Source organism: Castor canadensis, chromosome 7 (assembly GCF_047511655.1).
Source record: "Castor canadensis chromosome 7, mCasCan1.hap1v2, whole genome shotgun sequence".
Classification (NCBI taxonomy): Eukaryota; Metazoa; Chordata; class Mammalia; order Rodentia; family Castoridae; genus Castor; species Castor canadensis.
The window spans coordinates 29172893-29199156 of NC_133392.1; the positions used below are offsets into that span (position 1 = coordinate 29172893).

The following is a 26264-nucleotide window of genomic DNA, read 5'->3' on the forward strand; positions in this document are numbered from 1 at the left end:
GGTATATGATCTTTTTGATGTGCTGTTGAATTAGTTTGCCAATATTTTATTAAGTATTTTTACATCTATGTTCATTAAAGAGCTTGGCCTGAAATTCTCTTTTTTTGTTGTGTCCTTATCCAGTTTTGAGATAAGTATAATACTGAATCCATAGAATGAGTTTGGCAGTGTTCCTTCCCTTCCTGTTTCGTGGAAAAGTTGGAAGAGTGTTAGTAGTAGTAGTTCTTCTTTAAAGGTCTGGTGGAATTCAGCAGTGAATCCGTCAGATGCTGGACTTTTCTTTTTAGGAGACTCTTTATTGCTGCTTCAATTTCATTGCTTGTTATAGATCTGTTTAGGTGATTAATAGCCTCGTGGTTCAATTTTGGATGGTCATATGTGTCCAGAAATTTGTCCATTTCTTCTAGATTTTCCAATTTATTTTAATATAGGTGTTCAAATTTAATTAATTTGGGTCTTTTCCCTCCTCATTTTGGTCAGCTTTGCCAGGGGCTTGTCAATCTTATTTATCTTTTCAAAGAACCAGCTTTTTGTTTCATTGATTCTTTGTATGGTTTTTTTTGGTTTCTATTTAATTCTAGATTAAATAGATTCCAAAATCTATTTAATTGATTTTGGCCCTTATCTATTTAATTGATTTTGGCTCTCCTTCTTCTAGTTAGATTTGGGTTCAGCTTCTTGTTTTTCTAGGAGTTTGAGATGCAGCATTAAGTTGCTTATTTAGGATCTATGTGTTTAATATATGCACTTATGCCTATAAACGTTCCTCTTAGTGAAGGATGGACTGCAGGAGGTCCCAAAAGGTGATAATTGGCCAAGGAGATACTTCTCCTTCCCAGGAAACTTCTGTTTGCACCTGAAAGACATCTCCACCCTTGGGCGATAAAAAAGGCTATAAAAACCCAATTTCCCACCTGACCCATGGGCCCACTATGCAGCCTTTCTCTCCTCTACAAATAAAATATTTCCAACCTCTGCTGCTGGAGTCCACCTTTGCTTTCATTCTCAGAGTGGACTCAAGAACCCTGAACATCTGAAAATTCCTGCATGTCTTCTGTGCATCATTAGGACTGCCTTTGCTATGTCCCATAGGTTCTGATAGGTTGTGCTTTCATTCTCATTAAATTCCAGGAACTTTTAAATTTCCTCCCTTATTTCTTCAATAACCCACTGATCATGGAGCAATGTGTTGTTTAGTCTCTAGGTGTTTGAGTATTTTCTGTGTTTCTTTTGGTTGTTGAGTTCTAATTTTATTGTGTTGTGGTCAGACAGTATGCAAGAGGTTACAATAACCCAAATTTAGTAAACCAACCAGATTTAATATCTCTGGACCATTAATAATAATGTCCAAAGAACGTAACAGCAAGAATGATTGAACATACCAGGTGTCCAAAACAAAGAGGGAAAACTTATACCAGGCAAGCTTAAATCAAATCCCCAACCCATGTTTTCACCCAAAATACCTCTGATATTAGAACACTTGCCATACTTCTTCTCATATGTCCTCACCCAAGTTTAGGAATGTGCTACTCTTTCCTTCCCTTTGTTTTGCTTTATTAACAAACTTTCTTGTTCTCTACCACTTGTCAAAAATGCTTTTTTTTGGTGACAACACCATGAATCCAGGAGCCAGGTGGTGCCTCCTCCCTTTTGAGGACCTCCCTGGAGCTTCATTGTATACAGTGACAGCTTTATTTACTTCTTTCTAATCTGAATGACTCTTATTTCTTTTTCTACCCTGGACAGAAGACATTTCTGAAAACTAACCAGGTTCTTGTTCTAGGAAAGTTTAACAAAGCGGGTAGACATTGGACATTAGGAATTTGATTTCTACACTCTTCTTTAGGATTATCTTCAAACATTTTTATCCCTTTTTGTTTGTGGTTAAATCTTGACACTTAAATAGGACTTTAATCTCTATATATCCTCCCCTGCAAAATATGTGAAAAACAGAGTACTATGCCTTTCCTCTTGTGAGCTCTTATTCTACAACTCTCCCTTACATTACAGCTCATCACTTATTCCTTTTTCTTGCTCTGGATGTCTCCCTTTTCTTTTTCCTTATTTATTTACTTATTTATCTATTTGTTGGTTAGTACTATTGTTTTTATTATTGCTTCTTGAGATGGGGGGTCTTACTATGTTGCCCAGGCTGATCTCTAATTCTTGTGCAGGTGATCGTCCTGCCTCAGCCTCCCAAATAACTTGGATTACAGGCAGAAGTCACCACTTCCTGGCTCTTCATCTTTCTTGGGACATTTGAAGATAGGAAGAAGAAAACAGCCCCAGCATGAAATAACTACCATTCATAATACAGATCACCTAGAGAAAGGATTATATCATATTTAATCTGAGGGAAGGCAGTCAGGTAGTGGGTAGGAGGAAGTAAGAACTAGCAAACAGTATAGTGATGTTGTTTGGTTTGGATGCAAGTTCATTGTGGGTATGTGAAGGGAGGATGGGGGTAGAGGACTGGAAGGAACAGTGTGGTTGTTGAACAACTGAAACACTCCTGCTCGATTGTTATAAGCAAAATAAATGAGCTTCATGTTTGAAAGCCAGATACTAATTGATGAAGTAAACATCATGTGACATCAACTTAAGTCCTCAAGTTCTAACAAAGCCTCAGTGTAAATGAACTTTGATTTGGGGTATTCGGAATTACTGAGTCCTTACTTTGATTGGTGCTGAGAAGGTCATGATTTCCCAAGGTCAGAGCTAACTTAGATCAGAAAGTGAGATGAATGGCAGAGCAGGTTCTCAGAGCTCTCAGAAGCTTAGGTGTTGTCAAGGAGGTGCCTTCAGGAATACGAATCATCTACAAGCTATAAAGTCTGTCTTTTTCTTTGCCAATGAGGGACACCAGGTAGAGTAGAAAAGACTAAAAGTAAAAACAAAACAAAACAAAGCAAAACTTAAATTACCCTCTACTCCAGGAACTTGCAGACCCTCCTTGGGACTGTGATTCTGTCTTCCTGCTGTTTTGTATCAGTGTTCTCAGGAAGTCACATGTTCCCTGGAGGCAGTACATTACAGGGACAGGAATGAGCTGGACTGCCCAGCTTGGGCTGCAAGGTAAAGAACAGTTTTCCCAGGCAGGTCTCCTGCTGCTACCCTCAGCCTCTTCCAGGACTTGTGTCCATGTGACCACTGGATACATGGAGACCTGGCATTTCCCCAGGCAGCTTGTGGTACATGTCTGATTTAATGTCAGCAGACTCTGGTTTCCTGCTGCCATAGTATAAGTATACCCTTAGGAAGGACAAGGAAGGTTACTGGAGTATGACTCAAGCCTTGAAGCTTCTACTTCTTTTTTACTTTTAAAGGTGCAGAACATAACTGGGGTTGTGAACCACAGAAACAAGTCTCAGGAGACTATATCACAGACAAAAAGCTCACAGACCTACTTGCAATCAGATTCACTTTGCTTTTATTATGAAACTAACACAACCTCAGATTATAAACAAAGAAAAACCTAAGTAAACCTCTGGCTTCATATTTGCTTTTTATTGAGTTAAAATCATTAATTTTGGTGGTCATGAAGCTAGACAAAACATTATTAGTCTTCTACTAGCTTTGCTATTATCTGTAGTTGTTCCTCTGTATGAATTTTGATGGTAACAATTGTCTAAGTTCCTTAGGGACCCAATAGCCCCTTTTGCCAAAAACACCAACTCCTTACTTAGGTCTGAAAATGTCTGTCTGATAGGGTGACTGGAACAAGATGAAAGCTTTTCTGAACCCTCAGGGGGCACTCAGCATGCTCTCTGTTTGATCCACACAGAGGATACTAACAGTAAGCTCTTCTTCTCTGTGGCCAGCTCAGTGGCACAACACCAGCATTTACATTGGCTATGAGTTATGAGAGAGAAGCTCTATGGGCCAGCAACATTTCTAAGAGTTTGACAGTATTTGTTGAGGTCATCAGTGTGGCAGAGGCCTGAAGGGTAGAGGTGGAGAGGACCTGGAGGTCACAGGTCACTCTTGCTAAAGAGTCTCAGTGGTTCAGTCAGTGCCCGTGAGCAATGCGTCTGCAGGAGAGGAGTTGGAGGGACAGCAGGTCATCACTGTCCTGATATACATAGCAGGAGGTCTGTCCAGGGAGAACAGAAAAGTCAGGAATAGAAAGAACAGGTAGAAGAAGAGAGACCGATGGGGGAGAGCCAGGAATCCAGAAGCAGGGGGCTTAAGAGATTCCTATTCCACTCCCTTGGCATTCTTACACATAGGCTGGATGGAAACGGAGGAAGGAAAGAGTGGAGGGGCCACAGCACCATGGAGAGAGAACTAGATTTTACTCAAACCAAGGAGCAATTGGGACTAATAAAGTGAGATAGCTTAGGACACCGGATAGGTTACTAAATAACTTCTGAATCCCCTGGTTGTGTTTGAGAGCCTTTCTCTTGAAAAGATACCTCTTCAGATCTGCAAACAGACATGGCCTCTCAACCTCTCCCTCTCCTGGAGGGAGATGAATTAGCAAGGAGGAGGGATGAATTAGCAACTCAGGTTTTAAGACCCTGCTTATCTTTCTCTATATCCTACCTGGTAGTGGGGTCAATAAGTAATATTCTAGTTCCTTCTCTACTGCACATTCCTTCAGGAAACAGGGTTCAAAGCTAAGTACTCTGTAACATTTTTAAGATCCAAGCAAAGTATATATGTCTATATTTATTCATATATTCTGGTTAATCCAACTCTGTATTCTAAAAACCTACTTTTTTTTTTTTTTGGCAGTATTTGGGTGTGAACTCAGGTCCTCATGTGTATTAGGTAAGTGTTCTAACACCTGAGCCATACCCTCAGGCTTGTTTTGCTTTAATTATTTTTGAGGTGGGATCTGACTTTTGTCCTGGTCTATAATCTGCACTATAATCTTCCAGTCTACTTTTCCCCTGTTGCTAGGATTATAGGACTGAGCCACCATGCCCAGTTTATTTTTTGAAATGGGGTCTTCACTAATAGAGACACTTCTCCTAACGAAATTATATTTTTATATCTCTACCCAAAGTATATTGACATGTTGACACCTGCCATTGTGTTCTAACATCACCAAGCTCCATGGCCATCATCTGCTCAGTTGGAAGAAAGGAAGTCTCGTGTGTGGAAGGGCTCCATGTCTTCGCTTGGCAGGCCTCTGGTTCTGATGTCAGAAAGAGCTTCCTTGTGATTTATTTCCATCTCACCACAATCCTTATTTAGGAATTATTTAGGAATCATACCCTGCATGTTGATTTCTCCCCTCATCATTTACCTGCTTTGCAACTCTGTACCAAATAAAATTGTTTTCCTCTTCCATCTAGCAAAGCATGGGCTCATGAAAATAACAGGGAGTTTAAAGATGCTTTTATTGCATCTGTAACTTGAGCCAACTATATCTAAAGCTCAGGAGAGCTCAAAGAAAGTTACCTGGGGCAAAAACCTCAACCTTTGGGATCTAGAAAGTTGCTATGTTTTCAAAGGTGAATACAGACATATGAATGACCAGCTGATTTAATGAGATACAAGGAGGAAGATACAGGGAAAGGTGACAAGAACAGAGAAATTAAAAAAACAATGAGAACTGAAGAAAGAAAAGATAAGAACATTAGCTTAGCATCATAAAGGAAAGTTGTTGTCTTTCAGTACTTGAGCATTTTATGAAGTGCTCTGTTGGAATGGGTTAAGGTCATCATCTTTACTATCTTGGTAGCATAACCCAGTAGTCAGTAGAACATTAAGCCTTTGACTTTTGGAACAGGAACTTGGACAACCCAAACTCAGTCACTCTTGTAGCTTCCATCTCCAGTTCTTTTAATCCTGGCCAAGATGTCAGCCTTAGATACTTTCTTCCGGTCATAAGCCAGACCATGAAATTGATGAAGAATGTGGTGAAGTTAAGGCTCCAGGGTACTCACTAGTGGAGAAGTCATAGGGGAAATAGAAGTAGGAGTTGTGGAGTAGTTGTGGAATCCCTCCCCTGGAACAAAAGCAGGGAGAGCATTTAGTTTGCTTGGTGGATTGCTGCTTCCTCATCGCTGCACACATTACCTAGCAGGTACCCTGAACCTCAGAAATGATTGGATGAACCCAGTGTCTTCTACTGTGAAGTGAATAGATGGCCTCAGAGGCATCTTAAGCAATGAGCCCAGAGATTCTGCTCACCCATGGTATCCAGGAGCCTTTTGGGAAGAAAAGTCTCTTTCAGGATAACAGAATGTGAGAAGCTGATTCTGCTGGGGGAATCCTTTATATTAGAAAATGTCAGAGCTCAATAAAGGCTGGCATAAGCTCCCATAAGGTCTGTGACTGTGTATACTAATTACCTTGTAGAGCAGAGGGTCCAGAGGAACACCAGTAGCTGTGCTTTTTATGTGGGTTAACAAGTAATATGTGTTCCACCATTGCACTGGTGCTATCTGTAAAGATTTGTGGTTCCAAAAGAATGGGGAACAGCAGCCAAAAATCAGAGGGAAGAAGAGCCAGCCAAGGGCAAGAGTTCCTTCAGCCACTTCTTGTTCACAGTGGATTGCTCTTGTTGCGGGAGGTTGCTAGCTGAGATACGGGACTCTGAGGCAATTAGCAGAAAACAATGTTTTATTGTGCCAGCACAGACTCAGCAGACTCATGTCCAAAGGCTGAGCCCTGAGAACAGAGGGGTCTCCCCTTATATATCCTTGCAAGCAGGTTACAGAAGCAAAATGCAAGGTCTAATCCATATATGGTTATATTTAATTTTATTGGCTACTTTATCCTAGTGCTATGTGACTTTTCCCTTCCTCAGTGCTATGTGACTTTTCCCTTCCTCAGTGCTATGTGACCTTCCTCATGTTCAGATTTCTCAGGTTTTATCTCTCTACTATGCCATCCCTTCCTCCCTGCTACCTTCTCAGGACTCAGGCCTAGTCTGTTTTCTTCTGATCCTCTTCCCTGCTACACTATTCCCCGCCTTTGATGCTCAGACCCCACATAGGGTCTGGGGTTTATACAGACTCACTAGGGTGAAAGAGTCATCTAAGTCCCTGTGAGGGGAGTGGCAGGGACCAAGCGGCTGCTTTTCCATAACCCCTCCCCCTCTGTGTCTGTCTGACATTCTGGTAACTGGAGGAGATGGGTGGAAATCAGAGTAAAACACTCCCTTGGAGTGTATGATTAATAACTTTAAAAAGGGATTTAATGACAATTATGGAGTTAAGTTAACTCCTAACAAGGTAAATGTCCTTTGTAAAGTAGATTGGCCTGCTTTTGGTGTAGGATGGTCCCCAGAAGGGTCACTAGATAAAACTGTAATTAATGAAGTTTACAGAGTAATTGTAAAAAACCCCTAACACCCAGGAGAATAGGCAAAGCCAAGAGGCTAAACTGATCTTCAAAAACCAAATTTTGTTGTTTACTTAAATTCATGTAGCAATTTATTGGGTGGACTGAGGAGAAATTAGAATCTTTCAGTCTTGATGGGTAGCTATGGTGCCCCAGTTTGCATGTTTTTACCCAAAGTGAGCATCCTGAAGGAGGACTGAGGCTCAGCACTAACTGAGCTCTTACAAAAATTAACACATGAAGGATGGACTTGCACTGAAACATAAGATCTGGTCAGACTTGAAAGAAAAGGAATGTTTCAGAAGGGTTGTGAATGTAGAGAGAGGGAAGTGGAGGGATGGAAACAAAATTGGGATGAGGTCTTCATGGATGAAGTGAGGAGAGAGAGAAAGAGAGAGAAAGGAAAGACAGAGAAGGGAGAGTGAGAGAGGGAAGAGAAAGAAAAAGTGAAATGTCATAAAATGTTTGGAGACAGAAAATGATGAAAGGTTTAATACACTCCTTCAGTTGAGTTTTTATGTCTTAAAAATAAAAAGTAAAGAGAAAACAGTTTAGGATTATTAAAATAATGCCAGAAATACTGAATTTGCTGGCACCTTTACTTCTAGGGAGCATAAACAGGGAAAACTTACCTAAAAGTGTGAAAAAAAAATTTGACTGTTGCTGGTAAAAAAAAAAACTGTTCCAAAAGGTTGGTACAGTAAGCTTTGTCTGATATTGAGACAGTCATGAGATGCTTATGTGTCCCTTGCTAATGGCTGGTCAGATTATGCATCCATCCAGTGGTGCATTCACAGTGTGTGTATATATGTAAATATCTTCAAAATGGTTCTTAAACTGCTGCTATAAGGTTAATATGATACTCAAGTTAACAAAAAAACAGGTATTTATTTTCAAGAGCTCTGTTATAAAACTGCTTAGGCTTTTTACACATAAATATGTAAACATCTTGAGAACAGTTTTTATTATAGAGTCAATGTAAAAATTATTACTCTGTTCTATTGCTACTTTTAAGAAAACAGGTCATTAAACCTATTTCAGTCAGGTCTCACTTAGATGCAGGCATTCAGGGGTTAACACTCCAGCTCAGACCAGAGGAGAGAAAAAAAAAAGAAGAAGAAGAAGAAGAAAAAGAGGCCACAGCCTGCAGCAGGAATCTTGGAATTTAGGTAGTTAAAGAAATGACCTTCACATGTTTCATTCTGTCCTAAACACAATCTGGAATTTAATTCTCTCTTATAATACATGGGTCTATTAATAAAAGGGCTTTCTATAAATTGCTTTTATACAAAAATAATTTCAGGGTTGCTTTCTTTCTTGTTTTTTCATGCAAATGTAAGGCTCTAAGTTAAAAGATTTTATGAGTTATTTTCAACAAATAACAAAAATATATGAAATATATTAAGGATATAGTTTTTAAAAAATAAAAGGTAAAAAAAATACTCTTGGATAAACAAAGGATAAAGACAAGCTCCCCCAGAGGGTACATACTAAGTTGTCACAAAAATATAGATGCTATGTAAGTGATTAAGTTAACTAAAATCTAAGAATTACATTAAAGGTTTTGTAAGGTCAAAATTTAATGTACTGATGTTAAACTAAAAATTCTCTAAGCTCATAACAGCAAGGCTATCTTTAAAATATTATATTGTTCTTGATAACATTAACAAAACAATTGTCTTAAACTGGTTTTTATTTTATCAAGATAACTGTCAGGAATTTTTGGTGCTACAGGTTAATCCACAAATTTGTCAAGACAACAAGTTTATTAAAACACAGAAAAACAAAAGGCAGCTGAGCACAGGGAGTACTGCTGCACTGACATAAGGGTTGAGACAGATTTACTTATGTAAAGCCAAAGTACACCCTCCAGATAGGATAAAAAAATGATAGATAAATAAATAAATAAATAAATAACTCAAAAAGGAGCACTACACTGGAAGTCAAGACCTCCAGTTTTTATTACACTCAACAGAGTGGAGATGTTAGTCCTACTCCTTCCACATGACAGGTGGAAGGAATTTTTGGCCTGGGATGACCAGATTGGGCCTGTTATTTTAGTGGGGGCTCCATTGACCACAGGTTGGTGGGATTCTGCTGTGTGTCATGAGCCATGTGTTAATGTCAACAATCTGGGATGTGATCCCTTATCAACATTTGAGTCATGATTATTGGCCACTATGTTTCCTAACTCCACACTTAGTCCCCATAAACATTTACTTGTGTTCTCTGGTGATTTTTGTTGGAGTTTTAACTACTAAGGTAACTGAGTCATGTTCATTTAAGAGTTGGTTTATGTTGGGATTAACAATGAGGACAGCCATGTTAGGACTAGACCCCTCCCCCTTGCAGATGGCTTACCTTTATCTCCCTGGATAGATGCCAAGGACAGTTGGGCAGACAGTGACCTAACTACAACTTATCTTTCTTGGTTGCCCAGCAACAATATCCCTTGGTGACCTTCCTGGTACTTTTTCACTAGTCCCCTATATCTAGCCCAAGCCTGTATATGGTAGTGGGCTCTAGCTCTTTTGCTGGGGTCCCCCTCCACAGGGATCCTGCCTAAACAATAAACTCTATACTGGTGTTTGAGCCATCTCTCTGCCTCTTCCATGCCTCTTATTTTCTAACAGTTTATATAAAACTTTCTAGATGACCTCATGGTTAAACAACTGTTGTCTTGTGTGATTCTAATATAGTTGGTACCCTAACTATATATAACTATACATATTTAGTTATATATATGTATACATATAACTATATATGTGTCTGTGACTGGGCTATTTGGGTTTTCTAAAACTGTTCTTACCCCCTACAACTGATAAAAATCTAAGGTTTTACTACAAGAGCAACAACCAAACTAATATGTATATATAACCTCTATAGAGCTGTGATGCTATTGCTGGTTCCTGTATATTAAATATATTTATGTTTTACACGTATATCAAGCCTTCCAAAGTACAAAATTTAGATAAACACGGTAACAAAAGTTTAGTGGTACCGATATACTGTTCTGTTAATTGCTAAATTGTCCATCAAAATTTTAACCATGACTCTTAAGTTTTTGTCATTACAGTTCTGATCCTTCTGGGGCATTTACAATCAAATCCATGAAAAAATGACTCTAATAACTACTTATGTGTCAACCAGGTTAGCTTTTTAGATTTTGTTTTGTATTGTCCTTGTCTAGAAGCCCACTGCCTAAGAGCCACTCCTTCTAAGCCTTTTTGTTGCTTAAATTTGGCCAAAAGGGTGTAGTTGGCATTGACTCTACTTGATCTGCTCATTAATTCCCCCCACAATATGGGACCAAAACCAACCAAACAAACAAAATCCAGGAAAGAGCAACCAATGAAGAAAGATCTTCAGTCTAAGGCCATATCACCCTGAATGCACCAAATCTCATCTGATCTTGAAAGCTAAGCAGGGCTGGGCCTGGTTAGTACTTGGATGGAAGACAGATCTTCAGAAGAGACTGCTCAGAGACAAGCAGTTTGGAGACAAGGGAGGAATGTCATCAAAGTTCAAATGGAGTCATTGGTGCCAGACCTCTTAAAAATAACCAAGACTGAGGGGATTAAAGAAATGATTCTTATGCATATGTGGCTATATGGTATTATAGCCCTTCCAGACACAAATTCATATTTTTAGATAGGGTCTTCTACTTAGAGGTAAAATAACTATTTTTACTTGCTCTAAACACATCCTTTGATACTAAAAGATGGCAGTTTTAACTTTTTTTTAAAATGATGTGTTTTGAGAATTCCAAGATGGCGGCTAGAGGTAGGAAGCAGAAAGCGACCCTCCTATAGTGAAGTCTTGGAGAGACGCTGGAGACACACTTTGCAGGCATAATCACCGAGAAAAGGCATAACTTTGACTCCTCCACATCTCCAGCCGGCGCAGAGAATCTCCACTTCACGTTAAACGGAGAACCAAGGAGGCCCCCGGGCCGCCAGTGGCCGGCGCCCATACGGCTTGGGAAGACGCGGACCAGGTGAGCTTCGCAGTACCGCGGTAGCCCCACAGACAAGCCTGGGCCAGAGCAGCATAGCCCCCTGGACAGACTGACCTCCACCCGGGAAAAAAAGAGAAACTGAGTACTAAGCAATAAGAACAGTTAAGACACGCTGGAAAGAGGGTGGGGCGCCCTGAGCGCTGAAGATTGGGGGAAGGGAATCCTTCCCGGGACTGTAAATAAACGAGACGGGCGGGCCGGAGAGGCTCTGGTGGGAGCGGGGCGCGCCAGCAACCAGGAGCGGGGACGCTTGTGAGAGGAGGGAAGACCCACTTCCCACGTGAACTGTAAATAAACACTCAGGCCTGACAATGCGGGGCAGTGTCGCCTTTCCCAGTGCTTGGAAAGGGAAAAGCCTGTAGCAGAGGCCCCCCTCCCCCGCACAGGAGAACTCTGAGCAAACAAAGCCTGTGGGACCAGGTGAGTGCTAGCTCACCCCAGAGATCTGCATAAATAACGCCGCCAGCTACAGGCTGAGAGCAGCAGGCAGGCAAGCCACAGTTGCAGATACCACTCTCAGAACTGCCTCCAGACGCTTTTTTTTTCTTTTTCTCCCTACCTTTGATGAGAGAACAACCGAATTACACCTGCAAGCTGAAAAACTTACTGAAACTGTATTGCATTTGAACTGGGGACACTTGGTGGGGCTTTTTTTTTTTCTTCTGTGTGTGTGTGAGTGCAGTTTTGTTCTACTTTATGCATCCCCTTTGATGAGACAACTACAGAACAACATCTGAGGCACCAACTCCAGGACTGGAGATTGAGACGGACATCCAAATTATTAAGACTGAAATTGCATTGCATATAAACTTGGAAGTTTTTTGGTTTTTTGGTTTTTTTTTGTTTTTTTTAATTTTCTATTTTCCATTTTATTTTAATTCATTTTTATAAATAGATATTACTTTCATATACTTATTTTTTATTTTTTTTATCTTTGATTTTCAATCCTCTCTCTGTCACTCTATTGTCTGTTCAGCTTACTGTCGATTAGTACACTAATACTCCGTGTTTATACCTTTGAAACTCTCTTGTCTGATACCTTGTTCTGCTTTCTCCCTCTTGTCTGTATATTTGTTTTCCCCTTTTCTTTAACTTCTTGCTTTCCATCACAGCTCACTCTTCCATTCTCAATATTACCATTGTTATTATTACAAGCTAGAAAATACTTAATTACACACAGTACAGGGACAGTAACAACACCAAGGACAATGACAGGAAGACAGAAAAAACAAGGAAACCAGTTTCCCCACAGCAAAAAATTAGTACAGGAACCAGAGGGGAATGAAGAGAACAGAAACTCAGAGCCAGACTCCAACAAAATGAAGATAAACTATGCCAAAGGACCCAATGAAGCCCACAAGAATAATTTAAAAGAAGACATACTACAAGTACTCAATGAGAATTTTATAGAGATGATACTGGATAGGGTCAACCAAAATGTACAGGAGACACTCAAGAAATTCCAAGACAATAAAAATAGAGAATTTGAAAAAGCAAAAGAAGAAATAAAGGAAACCATAGAAGCACTGTATAAACACCAAAATGAAAGAGAGAACACAATGAATAAATGGATAAATGAACTCAGGACAAAAATAGACAACAATAAAGAAGAAAACAGCCAGGATATGGAAAACCTCAGAAAAAAGAACGAAACAGAACTGCAAAACAAAATGGAAGGCCAATCCAGCAGAATAGAACAAACAGAAGACAGAATCTCAGAACTTGAAGATGAAATGGTAATTAAAGGAAAAACTGAAGAACTACTAATTAAACAACTCAAGACCTGTGAAAAGAAAATGCAAGAACTCACCGACTCCATCAAAAGACCAAACTTGAGAATCATGGGCATCGAAGAAGGAGAAGAGGTGCAAGTGAAGGGAATGCGTAATATATTCAACAAAATAATAACGGAAAATTTCCCAAATCTAGAGAAAGATATTCCCATACAAATGCAAGAGGCCTCCAGGACACCAAACAGACCAGATCAAAATAGAACTACTCCACGACATATCATCATTAAAACAACAAGTTCAGAAACTAAGGAAAGAATATTGAAGGCTGCAAGAGAGAAAAAACAAGTAACATACAAAGGTAAACCCATCAAAATCACAGCAGACTTCTCAACAGAAACATTAAAAGCAAGAAGAGCGTGGGGTGAGATCTTCCGGGCACTGAATGAAAATAACTTCAACCCCAGGATACTCTACCCAGCAAAGCTATCATTCAAAATAGATGGAGCAATAAAAGTCTTCCATGATAAGCAGAAACTAAAACAATATGTGACCACAAAGCCACCATTACAAAAGATTCTGCAAGGGATCCTGCACACAGAAAGTGACACCCAACTTAACCATGAAAAGGCAGGCAGCACCAAACCACAGGATAAGAAAAAGCAAGACAGTAGAGAGTAACATCAAGTTAGGTACACACAATCAAACCTTCAAACAACTAAGACAACTAAATGGCAGGAATCACCACATACCTATCAGTACTAACACTTAATGTTAATGGACTTAATTCACCCATCAAAAGACACCGTTTGACAAAATGGATTAAAAAAGAAGATCCAACAATTTGTTGCTTACAGGAGACTCATCTCACCGACAGAAATAAGCATATGCTTAGGATGAAAGGCTGGAAGAAGATTTACCAAGCCAATGGCCCCCGAAAACAAGCAGGAGTAGCAATACTTATCTCTGACAAAGTAGACTTCAAACCTACATTGATCAAACGAGATAAAGAAGGACATTCCATACTAATAAAAGGGGAAATAGACCAAAAGGAAATAATAATCATCAATCTGTATGCACCCAATGTCAACGCACCCAATTTCATCAAACATACCCTGAAAGACCTAAAAGCATATATAAACGCCAACACAGTGGTTGTGGGAGACTTTAACACTCCATTATCATCAATAGATAGGTCATCCAAACAAAAACTCAATAAAGAAATCCAAGATCTAAAATATGCAATAGATCAAGTGGACCTAGTAGATGTCTACAGAACATTTCATCCAACCTCTACACAATATACATTCTTCTCAGCAGCCCATGGAACCTTCTCCAAAATAGATCATATCCTAGGGCACAAAGCAAGCCTCAGCAAATATAAGAAAATAGAAATAATACCATGCATACTATCTGACCACAATGCAGTAAAAGTAGAACTCAACAACAAAAGTAAAGACAAAAAACATGCAAACAGCTGGAAACTAAATAACTCATTACTTAATGAAGAATGGATCATCGATGCAATAAAAGAGGAAATTAAAAAGTTCCTAGAAGTCAATGAAAATGAAAACACAACCTACCAGAACCTATGGGACACAGCTAAGGCAGTCTTGAGAGGAAAGTTTATAGCCATGAGTGCATATATTAAAAAGATTGAAAGATCCCAAATCAATGACCTAATGATACATCTCAAACTCCTAGAAAAACAAGAACAAGCAAATCCCAAAACAAATAGAAGGAGAGAAATAATAAAAATAAGAGCTGAAATCAACGAAATAGAAACCAAAAAAACCATACAAAGAATTAATGAAACAAAAAGTTGGTTCTTTGAAAAAATAAACAAGATCGATAGACCCCTGGCAAACCTGACTAAAATGAGGAGAGAAAAAACCCAAATTAGTAGAATCAGGAATGCAAAAGGGGAGATAACAACAAACACCATGGAAGTCCAGGAAATCATCAGAGACTACTTTGAGAACCTATATTCAAATAAATTTGAAAATCTAAAAGAAATGGACAGATTTCTAGATACATATGATCATCCAAAACTGAACCAAGAGGAAATTAATCACCTGAATAGACCTATAACACAAAATGAAATTGAAGCAGCAATCAAGAGTCTCCCAAAAAAGAAAAGTCCAGGACCTGATGGATTCTCTGCTGAATTCTATCAGACCTTTAAAGAAGAACTGATACCAACCCTCCTTAAACTGTTCCATGAAATAGAAAGGGAAGGAAAACTGCCAAACACATTTTATGAAGCCACTATTACACTTATCCCAAAACCAGGCAAAGACACCTCCAAAAAGGAGAACTATAGGCCAATCTCCTTAATGAACATTGATGCAAAAATCCTCAACAAAATAATGGCAAATCGAATTCAGCAACACATCAAAAAGATTATTCACCACGACCAGGTAGGCTTCATCCCAGGGATGCAGGGGTGGTTCAACATACGAAAATCAATAAACGTAATAAACCACATTAACAGAAGCAAAGACAAAAACCACTTGATCATCTCAATAGATGCAGAAAAAGCCTTTGATAAGATCCAACACCATTTCATGATAAAAGCTCTAAGAAAACTAGCAATAGAAGGAAAGTTCCTCAACATTATAAAAGCTATATATGACAAACCTACAGCCAGCATTATACTTAACGGAGAAAAATTAAAACCATTCCCTCTAAAATCAGGAACCAGACAAGGATGCCCACTATCTCCACTCCTATTCAACATAGTACTGGAATTCCTAGCCAGAGCAATTAGGCAAGAAGAAGGAATAAAAGGAATACAAATAGGTAAAGAAACTGTCAAAATATCCCTATTTGCAGACGACATGATCCTATACCTTAAAGACCCAAAAAACTCTACTCAGAAGCTTCTAGACATCATCAGTAGCTATAGCAAGGTAGCAGGATATAAAATCAACATAGAAAAATCATTAGCATTTCTATACACTAACAATGAGCAAACGGAAAAAGAATGTATGAAAACAATTCCATTTACAATAGCCTCAAAAAAAATCAAATACCTAGGTGTAAACCTAACAAAAGATGTGAAAGACCTCTACAAGGAAAACTATACACTTCTGAAGAAAGAGATTGAGGAAGACTATAGAAAGTGGAGAGATCTCCCATGCTCATGGATTGGTAGAATCAACATAGTAAAAATGTCTATACTCCCAAAAGTAATCTACATGTTTAATGCAATTCCCATCAAAATTCCAACGACTTTCATCAAAGAGATTGAAAAATCTACTGTTAAATTTATATGGAAACACAAGAGGCCACGAATAGCCAAGGCAATACTCAGTCAAAAGAACAATGCAGGAGGTATCACAATACCTGACTTCAAACTATATTACAAAGCAATAATAATAAAAACAGCATGGTACTGGCACAAAAACAGACATGAAGACCAGTGGAACAGAATAGAGGATCCAGATATGAAGCCACACAACTATAAGCAACTTATCTTTGACAAAGGAGCTAAAAATATACGATGGAGAAATAGCAGCCTCTTCAACAAAAACTGCTGGGAAAACTGGTTAGCAGTCTGCAAAAAACTGAAACTAGATCCATGTATATCACCCTATACCAAGATTAACTCAAAATGGATCAAGGATCTGAATATCAGACCCCAAACTCTTAAGTTGATACAAGAAAGAGTAGGAAATACTCTGGAGTTAGTAGGTATAGGTAAGAACTTTCTCAATGAAACCCCAGCAGCACAGCAACTAAGAGATAGCATAAATAAATGGGACCTCATAAAACTAAAAAGCTTCTGTTCATCAAAAGAAATGGTCTCTAAACTGAAGAGAACACCCACAGAGTGGGAGAAAATATTTACCAACTATACATCAGACAAAGGACTGATAACCAGAATATACAGGGAACTTAAAAAACTAAATTCTCCCAAAACTAATGAACCAATAAAGAAATGGGCAGGTGAACTAAACAGAACTTTCTCAAAAGAAGAAATTCAAATGGCCAGAAAACACATGAAAAAATGCTCACCATCTCTAGCAATAAAGGAAATGCAAATTAAAACCACACTAAGATTCCACCTCACCCCTGTTAGAATAGCCATCATCAGCAACACCACCAACAACAGGTGTTGGCGAGGATGCGGGGAAAAAGGAACCCTCTTACACTGTTGGTGGGAATGTAGACTAGTACAACCCCTCTGGAAAAAAATTTGGAGGCTACTTAAAAAGCTGGACATCGATCTACCATTTGATCCAGCAATACCACTCTTGGGGATATACCCAAAAGACTGTTACTCCAGAGGCACCTGCACATCCATGTTTATTGCGGCACTATTCACAATAGCCAAGTTATGGAAACAGCCAAGATGCCCCAGCAGTGATGAATGGATTAAGAAAATGTGGTATCTATACACAATGGAATTTTATGCAGCCATGAAGAAGAACGAAATGTTATCATTCGCTGGTAAATGGATGGAATTGGAGAACATCATTCTGAGTGAGGTTAGCCTGGCTCAAAAGACCAAAAATCGTATGTTCTCCCTCATATGTGGACATTAGATCAAGGGCAAACACAACAAGGGGATTGGACTATGAGCACATGATAAAAGAGAGAGCACACAAGGGAGGGGTGAGGATAGGTAAGACACCTAAAAAACTAGCTAGCTTTTGTTGCCCTTAATGCAGAGAAACTAAAGCAGATACCTTAAAGCAACTGAGGCCAATAGGAAAAGGAGACCAGGAACTAGAGAAAAGGTTAGATTAAAAAGAATTACCCTAGAAGGTAACACCCACGCACAGGAAATCAATGTGAGTCAATGCCCTGTATAGCTATCCTTATCTCAACCAGCAAAACCCCTTGTTCCTTCCAATTATTGCTTATACTCTCTCTACAACAAAATTAGAGATAAGGGCAAAATAGTTTCTGCTGGGTATTGAGGGGGGGAGCGGGAGGGGGTGGAGTGGGTGGTAAGGGAGTGGGTGGGGGCAGGGGGGAGAAATAAACCAAGCCTTGTATGCACATATGAATAATAAAAGAAAAATGAAAAAAAAAATGATGTGTTTTCTTGGACATATATACTGATAATATATTGTTGCCATGGTAATTCTAATCAGTTAAAAAAAATTGGATAAAAATAAAACTATTAAAAAATAAAACCATTAAAACCCCATTGGAGGGGCCATTTTGTTGTTATCTTGTCTAATACTCTCACTGCAGTTAAAGTAATTGTGATTGCTCCTTGGATCCACCACAGTCAAGTCAAGCCAGCTTCTCCTTAGTGGGAATGCATTCCTGATCTGGCTTCACCCTGTAGGATCACCCTTTGGAACCTACGTGCCCTCCCTCAGCAGGACTCCACTTCCTAGGAAACAACAGTGGACCAAGAATGAAGGGACGACAGCCCTGCTCTAGTCATCCTGGAAGCTGACTAGTTTATGCATGGCAGAAGCTTGAGGAATCAATTCTCCAACAGGACAAATGGGCTGTTTTTTCACACCAGTTATTTCACTGTAATGCATTGTCACCCCTTGTCTGTATCTGTTGCTGTAGTTCTCACCCTAGTCTTCACCATGGGCTTGGCAGAAACTGCCCCCACTAATTGGTCTCATGGTGAAAGGTTTTTATTTGCTCTCTTTTAAGAGAACTCTCTTCTAGGATGCATAATTACTATTTAGTGCTACTGATCTGCTTTAACAGAGGGCTAAATATGCAGCCCTCTTTCACAAGGGAAAAACTGCCCCTAACTGCACCTGTTGCACCTGTAACCCTGTAAATTTCACTGTACTTAAGCCATCTGATTAAACATGGGAAAAATAATTAGTATAAAAAGAGATAAAAAGGGTCTTCACCCTGAGAGTCTGATACTCCTCAAATTAGTAACTATTACCCATAAGAGTTCCTCATACCAAGTTTTTCACTTCTTTTATAAGGCGATAAAGAGGGAATTTTCCATCACTGTGAAAGCTAAAAACTTGTTCCTCTCACTAGCTGAATCTGTAGCCCAGACACTAGATGTCACTTCATGATCTGTTTGTGGGGGGGCCAACATGGAAGACCATTGGGCTTGGAAAAAAAGATGACAAATGGCCTCCTGAGTAAATCATCCACTACCATGGTCCTGCCACCTGGGCAAAAGATGGTCCTGGGGCTCTCGCACCCCTAAATATATGCTCAACTGCATCATCAGGCTGCAGGCTGTTGTTGAAATTATAACTAATGAAACTGCAAGAGCCCTCAATTTGCTGGCAAAACAAAGCACTAAGATGTGCAGTGCCAGCTATCAAAACTGCTCGGCTTTAGACTATTTGCTTGCTTCTAACAAAAAAAAGAAAAAAGTTTGTAACAAATTTAACCTAAACAACTGCTGCTTACAAATTAATGATTTAAAAAAAGGTTATAAAAGAGATCACAGACAAAATATAAAAGCTTGCCCATATCCCCATCCAGACTTGGAGAGGATGGGATCCCAATGACCTGTTTAAAAGATGGTTTTCTGCCTTAGGTGGATTCAAAACCCTGATAGGGGCAATGGGCCTTATTCTAAAAACATGCATTACCCTGTCTGGTTCCCCTGGTGGTGTGGTTTATCAAAACTATCATAAAGGCTGTTATAAAAACAAAAACAGCCACACATGTAATGATGCTATGAAAATGCAAACCCCTAGATCAAGATGATGCTCTTTGACCCTAGGTGGGTCCGAGCATCAAAGGGGGGAACAATGTAGTGGGGAGGAGGATCAGAAGAAAACAGACTAGGCCTGAGTCCTGAGAAAGTAGCAAGGAGGTAGGGATGGCATAGCAGAGAGATAAAACCTGAGAAATCTGAACATGAGGAAGGTCACGTAGCACTGAGGAGGGGAAAAGTCACATAGCACTAGGGTAAAGTAGCCAATAAAATTAAATATAACCATATATGGATTAGACCTTGCATTTTAATTCTGTAACCTGCTTGCAAGGGTGTATAAGGTGAGACCCCTGTGTTCTCGGGGCTCAGCCTTTGGACATGAGTCCGCTGGGTCTGTGCTGGCACAATAAAACATTGTTTTCTGCTAATTGCCTCAGAGTCCCGTATCTCAGCTAGCAACCTCCTGCAACACTCTGGCTTCTAATTCTCTTAGCTTTGACCATGAGGGTGGAGAGGAGCCCTTCTGAAAAGGCTTAGAGATTTCCTCTAACCTCTGAGATTCTGAGAACTCTTGGGATGGGCATTTCACTTTGAGTGAAAGAAAATTAAACCTATCCTGGATTCAGGACAATATGATAGTAGGTAAATGTTTGGAAACTCTGCTGTTTGCTAACTCTTGGCAGGACTCTTCTTTCTAATTCTTCCCACAGTTTTAATACTGAACATTATCTGGTTAGTGTAAAGAACAACAAATAAGTGAATCCATTCCACCTTTAAGGATAAAATTACCCTGCCCCCCCTCCCCCAGACAGAGCCTAAATTATATGAATACAAGCACAGGAAGAATTTTCTGCCAAGGATATGACTACAACTGAGCCTTCTCATCTGCACACTGGGTTGTTCACAGTGTGAACTCAGAAGGTGATGGGATAAAAGCAAGGCTAAGGGTGTTGATAGAGGTTGCTAATTTCTACTCAGGCTTTTACAGTGAGGTTCTGAGTGAGCATTCACCAGACCTATAGGTGTCAGATTGAAAATGGAATGAGACACAGAAATAGGTAAGGGAGAGAAGAATGAAGACAAGGCTTATATGTGACAACTGGTGCAGCAAAAGATATCGTGAGGCAGGCTTAGGGGAAGGTCATGGTGATCAGACAGAAGATGAGCATATGACTGTGGGGAAGGTAATTCAAGAAGCAAAAAAGTTTAGACTGGCGAGAAACAGCTGGAGGAGAGCAAATGGCAAGGTGGTGGGAGGAAAGAGCAGGTAAGATGAAGAGAATGACAACAGGGACAGAGTAAGAGGGTAGCAAACACTTTGAACTGTAGTGTAAAGAGGTTAGTTAGAATGGAGAAAGCTAATCATAGTTTCATTTAATTACAGGACATATTTCAGTCCAGATTATTGTACTTTGGTGAAAATTTCAGAATTGTGGAATGTAGGTGATTTATTTCAAACATGGGCCACGTAAGTACATGCACAATGGTGAAAGGTCCCTGAGAGGTGTGGAGGGGTGCAATAAATGAAACCACAGTAGGGTGATAAAAAAAATACTTGAAGTTAATTGATCAAGGCATAGTTATTTTTTCCAAATCTTGTACAGCATAGTTAATTATAAAACACTAGGCTACTGTCCTCTCTATTGATCCCACTATTTTATTTATGCTTCTTCTGGCCCAAGGAAGACTGCAGCTCAGCCTAGCAGTGACTGGAGAAAGGAAACTTAAAGGGGCTCAATGTACATAGCATTTGTAGATGGTTTGGGATACTGGCATTAAATGCAGTGTTATTTTTTTTCACTCATTCCTATTACATATTACCTGCTCTCTAATATAGTTCAAATTTTGTTCTAATATAGTAGCCCAAGGTTCAAGGTAGAAAAACTGAGACAAAGTGATCCTAAAAACAGACTTACCTGTTCTCTTAGCTCCTAGTTAAATACCTTAATCAGCAAATCCCTAGATGTGGTCATGCTGCATGCTGCTGACTTACTCAAAGCTCCTGTGAAACCAGCATGTTCTCTCAGGGGTCAATATTCTTGTCATAAAGGCAATATCCATAGAAGTAGGCAGCACTGTTCACCAGCCAGGTGGCATTGAGCACTATGGCATATCTCAGGAAAGCACCAACATACAAGTTGTGTAGAAAAGTTTCATCCCAAAATACCAGGGCACCAATGTGGGCAGGATGAAGCATATCAACTGTGTAGCAGGTGTGTAGTACCTACATGAGAGATGACACACTGAGACTGTGGAAAGAGGACATTCACAGGCACCTGGACTGCCCACTCTCACAAGACAAAAAGAAGCAGGAGGGAATGGAGTGGAAATTCATATGGGCACATACTGTTGTTATATCAACTTTCAAATGAGGCAATATGGACACATTAAATGTCTTTCCTGGGTTCACCCGCTAGCAATAAGTGGAGCAAGCATCAAAACACGATCTCCTGATTCTAAATACATGGTTCTTTTTCACATTGGCATAAGGCCATGTTGGTCACAAATGTTAGGGTTAAATCAGAACCTCATCATTTGAGGTTGGCTTCCTGTGCTCTTGTTCTTCTGCCTTTGAGCTCCTTTCTCTTGCCCATCTGGGCTTTGCCTCAGAGTGTGCTAAGTTTCATGCCTCCATTTCCTGCTACTACACCCTAGTTCTTTGATTCTGCCCTTCCTTTAGGAGGCACACCCAGTGTCTTTGACAATCTTCATGTCTATCTGGATATCCTGTCCCTCTCTTCATTTCCATGTACACCAGGACATTGACATTCTAAGGGATTGTCACCTTCACCCCTCAGCAGTTACATCGTCAGCTCTTCAGTCACTGACATTCCATGCATCCAACTCCTTCCCATTCCTGCCACTGCTTCTTAGCTGGTGCATTTCCTACCATCTAACTTGTGTCCCTGCCTCTCATCTCTGACTGCATGATTGTTTTCACCTGTCCTGAGAGTGGCTTCTCTGAAGTATACCTTTGACTGTGCCAGATGGTGCTAGAGAAACACTTAGTGGTTCCCTGTTGTCTACTGAATTACCCCTGAGTCTACATCGAGGATTCCACAGGAACCACATCAGTCTATCTTTGCAGTCCATCCTCCAATCACACCGTGTACTTCAAGCAGAAGGACTGTGTTTCAGGAATATGCTGCATGCTTTAGCTCACTCCATGCTTTCTGTTTGCATGGTCCCTGCCCACTCATACTTGCAAGAGGCTCTATACATGGGTGAATTCCAATGATACTTTGTTTTCAGCCCTTCTATGGATATCCTCACTAAGCCATCTCCCTCCTCTTTCTACCTCTGTGACATAGACCATATTCTGACTTATATGATGTTTATTTAGGTATTTGCCCTATCCCTCCACCTAAATAGGCTAAAACTCCTCATAAGGGAACAACTCAGCCACTTTGGTTTTTGTGTCTATCACAGTGCCAGGTCAGATAACATTTGTTGCATTTAATTGGTTTCATTAAAATAGCTCAGACAGAAAGGAACAAAACAATAGAATTGCCTGCCACTCTCCAAACCATTAAAAAATGGTGTTTGAAATTATGATTTTCAACATGAGAATTCAATAACTTCCTGAAGAATTATTTTATAAGTTCTGAGAGAAGCAGGGTCCCCAATCCTACATTCTCAGTGTCTCATCCTCAGCTCCATTTTCCCTTCACTCACCTCCTCTGGAACATCATCAGTTTCTCAGCTTTGAGGTCAGACATGTCCAGCAAACCACCCTTCTCCTTGAGAGCTGGGTGTTTGCGCACCAGCAGCCAACCCACGTGACAAAAGAAAAAGCCACGACTGGAGTTGTGAGGATCAGCATGTGTTTCTGAGAACTTATGGTGGGCAGTCTCTGGCCCATTCATACACATCGTTCTGGAGGGAAAGAGAAGAGGAACTCAGGCCCAAGTAGAGATTCCATCTAGGGAGGAGTCCAATGCCCAGATGGGTATTTGCAAGGGTCCAGGGGTCTCAGTCCAACCTCACAGTCCCCAGAACTCTGTCTCTAAAGGAGGAATGGGTACCTGCCTTTTTCTGAGCACTTGGCCTTGATCATATGTGGAAAAGCAACTTGTAGTCCCAGAGCACAGGAATAACTGCTGCTTCCTGAAGGTTGTATGGTGGGGAGAAGGGAGTAAAGCACAGTGCTCTTCATCAGGGAATGTGGGACAAGGTCCTCCTGATGTTTGAAATCCCTGTACAGTGGAGTATGAAGTAGGCGGCCTTGGCCCTAGGGTGCTTGTCTGTAGATAAAGCTTCAGGAGCTCTATCCTGATGCCTCCCCTAGTGACAGGCCACCAAACCCAATACCAATGTCAGCAAGGCAGTCATGACCATCAGCACATTTGCAAGGAGCTTTACACTTGTTTGGGACTCTATCTATCCCATCCAAAATGTATTAATAATTTTCTTCTTTCCCTTTGCCCTACAAGCACAGCATCAGATGTCTTTGGGCATATGTTGCTAGAGATGATTATGCACATCTGATATTACCATCCAGAGGGGAGTAATTTAAGGGTCCTCTTTTCCTCTTTCTCCATGATTAGCTCCAGACTACAACTATTGGGTGCTCACTGCTACAACTCAATAGCTATGAGAGTTCCCTTCTCCAATTCTTCATTCTGTCACTATTATAAACTTGTGCCTCAAACCTGAATAGCTGACTTTAACAGTATAGGCCATCCCAGATAATATGACTACATCATTGGCCTATTCCAACCTCTCATTGACTCAGTTCCTCATATGTATAATGGGGATAATATCTACTTCTTGGTATGAAGACTTAATGAATTAATCTATGTCAACTGCTTATCATAGTCCTCATCTCATACTCACTCTGTAGAAACTTTTGCTCTTATTATCTGAAACAACAGAGTTTCTGAGTCTGTGCCACATCACTTTAATGTCATTTGTTGGAGCCACAATAACCACATTAATGCATGAGTTTAATGTCCACTATCTGTTCAGGAAACCAGGTCAGTACCTGGCTTTTGCATCATGGCCCTCTATGGTGAAGGACCACAACAACTATACTGTGTGATACCACAGGGACCTTGTGATGAAAAATTACCACATACCTGGAGACCTTTTCCCATTTACCTCCTGCTTCCCTTTCCAGTGGCTGAAATCCCCAGGCTTAATAAGCCTTAGTTCTGAGCCTCCACTTGAGATGACCACAGAGACTGGAAAGATCCAGGGCTGTTCTGCTCTAGGTGCCAATCATCTCCAGTCTACTCTATATCATTGATAAGGTGGAGAAACAAGAGCTGGGTTGTGCCAACTTCTTACCTGGATGCCATGGTGTTGGCGATGACGAGGAAGACCCGCAGGGGCAGCCATCCTTTGTAAGTCCGGTGGCTCCACATGCGATGAGCCCCTGCTGTGATGCCCAGGCCACTGAATAAATAGCACAAATATACTGCAGGACACAACAGTGGGGGAGTCTCCAAGAGACAAGTTCCGTTTGGGAAAGCATGTCCAGGTCACTTTCCTGACCATAGTCTCTGTCTTTTTTTAGGCCTGGGGTGAGGGTCAGCTGTCCCCTGACCCTTAGGAATGTTACTGAAGGTGGGATCTTTGGACATGGAAAGGATAGAAATGAGCCTGAATCAACTGTGTAGGAACACAGGCAAGGTTTGCATGGGGCTTTCGCCTACAAGTGGACAGAAGTTAACACTGACCAGGGAGAGGACCAGCCTGTACTCTGATCAAATGCAGAGGCAAGCTTTTATGGATTTTCTGGGGGTGGCTAACAGTGGGGTCCCCATCATCTTGTCTGAAGGACTTCAGGAGCTTAAGCTGCAGCAGCTGCTGGAAGAGCACGCAGGTGATGTGGATGCAAACATGCTTTTAGCTGATATCAGGCTAAGGGTGCATGAGTTAATTTGCTTCTGTCTTCTTGCATTGGGTCCTATCTGTTTTTGAGATGCCTTGGTCTCTGAGGCCTCATAACTTTTATTTCTTGAAAAAAAATACTGATACAACCTAGTCTTTCCCAGGAATAGGGTCCAAGGAACTGAGGACGGGAAAGTCAGAATAGGCTCTCATCATTGGGCCATTTGTTATTGTCACTCTGCAGAGGCCTTATTCCAGGGCCTATCTTTGTTGACCTTTGTCTGACATTCTCTAAGGTGTTTAGGACAGCATACTACCTTCCTCTGCCCAGAGATTAGGATCCATAGGTGAAGGTGTTCTGAAAATAGCAGCCAGAGAAGTCTAGCACTGTTCAATTGAAGGAGTCTCAAGTGGCAGAGAACACTTATAGGACACAGAGGAGTGACTATCTGCCAACTGGTACACCAATACTTCAGTATTGTTGAAGACAGAGAGGACATATGAGGAACAGTTAGCTCTGCACACTGATGTATCTACACAGTGGCTCAAGCCACAAAATTTGTAGCTAAAGACGCTTTGCTTCACCACACGCCCACGGGACACAGCAGTGATAACAATTAAGCAATAAACGAAAGTTTGACTAAGTTACGCTGACTATAAGGGTTGGTAAATCTCGTGCCAGCCACCGCGGTCACACGATAGACCCAAACTAATAAACCCCGGCATAAAGCGTGTTTAAGAATTTCTAATCCTCAATAAGAATAAA

The 26264-nt window shown here is 40.4% G+C and overlaps 1 pseudogene; it reads right to left on the reverse strand.

Annotated features, from left to right (window-relative positions):
* Positions 1–5759: 5759 nt before the first annotated feature.
* Positions 5760–26264, reverse strand: LOC109674172 (acyl-CoA desaturase 1-like; annotated as a pseudogene).